Source organism: Amphibalanus amphitrite, unplaced genomic scaffold (assembly GCF_019059575.1).
Source record: "Amphibalanus amphitrite isolate SeventyFive unplaced genomic scaffold, NRLGWU_Aamphi_draft 000082F_arrow, whole genome shotgun sequence".
Classification (NCBI taxonomy): domain Eukaryota; kingdom Metazoa; phylum Arthropoda; class Thecostraca; order Balanomorpha; family Balanidae; genus Amphibalanus; species Amphibalanus amphitrite.
In genome coordinates, this window is record NW_024881578.1 from 276,772 (window position 1) to 280,230 (window position 3,459).

At 46.3% G+C, this 3,459-nt stretch overlaps 1 protein-coding gene across 1 annotated transcript in view; it reads right to left on the minus strand.

The window, feature by feature from the left end:
- Positions 1-2,396, minus strand: part of LOC122379682 (neurofilament heavy polypeptide-like) — a 110,139-nt gene extending 107,743 nt beyond the window's left edge. The window contains exon 1 of the mRNA XM_043362078.1: positions 2,340-2,396. The gene's annotated coding sequence lies outside the window, so the exon portion shown is untranslated. The remainder of the gene's footprint in view (positions 1-2,339) is intronic.
- Positions 2,397-3,459: the final 1,063 nt, after the last annotated feature.

A 3,459-nucleotide genomic window follows, 5' to 3' on the forward strand; every position in this document is an offset into this window, starting at 1 on the left:
GACCCCAATTTGGCTATCTCAACTCAAAACTGATGTTAAGGTGGGGTGGTCACTTCAAACACCCCAGGGATGCAACTAAACTCCAGGAATTTCAAAGTGAGATGTCCCTATTATAATTTGATTCCAGTGGTTGAACAAAGCACCTTTCACATTCATATCACAGCTTAAGGCAACCAATAAAATAATGGCTTTAAAATTTAGAAAGAAATTGTTATTATTGCCACTCCTTTTATAATTGTGCATGATTGCAATTCATAAACTAATATTGCCTTTAGAGTGCATCTTCTTCTAAGAAACTGCTTGTCAAACTCAAATCCCCAATGTAAGTGGATATTCATCGGGCTTCAGGCCTTTGGCCTGAAGCCTGATGCATAACCACTTAACCTAAAAATATTTGATTTGCTACCTATTGCTTGTTATCCAGACTGGAAAAAATACACGTTATGCCGAATATGTCCGGCGTAGTGACGGAATTACGCCGAAAATTTAAGCGCACGTCCGGCGTAACTTCGCATGCGCCGAATTCAGCGCATGGCGGCGGACGAATTTTTCGGTGCAGGGCGGTCGCATAATTTTTTGGCGAAAGACAGTCACCGAATTTATGCGGTACGCTGGTCAATCTAGCAGCAGATTCGCCCCGTGGGCAGCTCTGGAGAGGTTGCGGGACGAGACGTCCCCGCCCCGGTCGTCGCGTGCTCGAACTTGCGAGCCGCCCTGAGTCTACTCAGCGGAGGAACGGCAGCCCAGGTGAGGCCTCAACCTTCGGCGTAGAGATAGGCATGGAAAACCTTGTTGAACGTCGCCAAGCGTCGTTAGGCAATAGCAGTGGGTTCCTGCCCACTGCAGTATCGAGGGGAATGAGAGCGTGGACGATCTGGCAAAACTGGCGGCCGCCCTGCCCTCAAACGCCCGATCGCTGACCAGGGCGGTTCATTGTGCGGCCTCGCATCAGTGGCGCGACAACTGCTCAGAATCACTATTCAAGCCACTCCTCGGGAGCACGCCGCCGCTCCCTCTCCCCGGAGAGGATCGAGAGGATGCCATTTCGGTGCACCAGATGAGGGCGGGCCACCGGGGCCGCTCGCTCCAATACGGCACCGAATCGGCTGTCTCCACTCCGCCGCGTGCCAGCAGTGCCCAGACAAGCGGTGCCCAGCGGCGCTCTGCACCGTGAGCCGAGAAGAGGCTGATGTGCCGGAGCACGTGCTGCTTCGCTGCCGGGCCCTCGCTGGCTCCCGCCGAGGTATTGGGTTTATGTGGAAATAAAAACTAATTTGGACGCTCAAACATGGTATAGCGTACAAAGCCCCGAAACACTCTGCCTGGTTGATATAGCCTTGATCAGTATATGTGCACATGTGCTTTATATTAAAAGGGCTTAATTTTCGCAAAAATAGGCACCTAATTTTCGGCGCAAATCACTCAGAAATTTCGGCGCAAAATCGCTTGCGCCGAATTTCAGCACAAGATGGTCTCACGGGCCTCCGGCGTAGTGTATGGATGTTTTCCAGTCTGACTTGTTATCTATTCATGCAAGCAACTATTTCCTTATCCCCAGTAGGCAAACATCACAGGTTAGGGTAGGTTAGGTCAGGTTAGGTTCTCACCTAACCTGACAGGTTAGGTCAGAATGATCAGGTTAGGCTCATGTTCTTTTCCCTCACTTCATATTTTATATGACGTCACTTTGGAATCACCATGGGAACAGACATCAAATAATGCTTTAAAATATATTTTTGTTTGTAGAATGTAAAAATATGTTTACCTTAATTTTGTATTATTCAAATATGTTATTTTGTTGCATATTCTTAATACTATTTATTCATTTCATTTCGATTTTTCATATTTTTCATAAAGCAAGCACTGCAACAGCGATGGTTTTCCGCACATCATGACATGTTTTATGTGTGACATTTTGTGAGGAAGTGAGGAATTGGTGCTTTGGTTAATTGTTTTTTGTTGGTGAGACATGTAGCATTATTTCTGGATTAAGGATATCAAATTATGAAATAGTATGAAAAAAATATCGTTGAGCTCTTCTTAGGACTTTGACTTGACATTTACCGCCTTGCTTGTGTTATCAAGGATGAACACAGGTGATATCACATTTGACTTCTTGTACAATATCGACATTGCACATTAATTATCTACACACGTTACCGATTATGTACGACAATAATGATAAAATAATCAATTGTCGGACTGCCAGTCGCCCGTCGCCGGGCAGTACAGCCACATCCGCGCATTTCAACAATGATATCTGCTGATTGGCATGCGAGAACAAATGAAGGTAGAGCGAGAGATTCAGAGGATACCCACCATGGACAACACTAACTCACCTGAATTTGGTACTTCAATGATAATCCCTGAAAAGTAATAAAGAGCCAGTTTCCGGCACATACATCACAACCGTCGTCCCAAACAAACTGACAAAACTTGTTTACGCTTATTTTGCCGCGCTTCAACGTTTGACTTTCGCAGGGCTCTATATTAATATTTGGAAGCATGACGTCATTTATCACAAAGTATTTCTCTCGATGGAGGAAAATACTTTCCTTCCGTTAAAAGAGTAGTAAAGGCATCTTGTTAAAGGGATTATCAGGGTTTGACAAATTACTAGATATCGACTTGTTTTTGCTATTGCTGGTTTCCTCAAGCTCTGCTGATTCCTTCAATCGCGAATGTGATTAGGCATGTGTTTACAGGTAAAGGTAAGTGTGGTTGGTGTGGTTGGAGGGCGCCCTCGGGCGCTAGCCAACCGCATTTAGGTGCTGTAGCGCTTTAATCGTAGCGGTAGTCGGCAGTCGCCAATATAAGCCTGTTGATCGCTGCCCTTCGTACTCACTGGCGTCCGGGCCCCCGTTCCGCCGCCTATCACAGGGCGGAACGGACTTGAGCCAGACTTGGCGGTCCGAAACCATACCAACTCGGGAGCGCTACGGCAAAGGCTGGCTATGTAGTCGGAATAAAGCTGCATATCGACCCAAACCCCGGCTCTGACGGCGTTCCAGTTACACCGGCCCAAGTCTGGCATGTCGGATTTGCCGGGGCAAAGCGGACTTGAACCAAACCAAATTGCTGGCTGGGATACCGGCGCACCTTTCAGCAGACAATAAGCATCTTTCAGATGCTTGTTCATAAACGATAAAACGATAACGCCGAGCTCTGGCCTGTTTACAATTCGATCATCTTTTTGGAAGTGCGTATCGGGGTTTCTCAGCCATCCGTGAGCTGTGGCATCTTGTTCTTTAATTTTGCCTTATGTGAGTTCGTCTATCCTTGGGTTATGTGCCTGTTGGCGGTCCTCAGTGAAATACAAATACAATGTATGTATGCAGTATGTAATATGTATGTATGTACCTATGTATGTATGTAGGTATGTACTGACATCAAAAGCCTTCCACATATGGCGTGGCGATTACGGCCTAGTGGGTGATACAAAATACAAATATAGGTAAA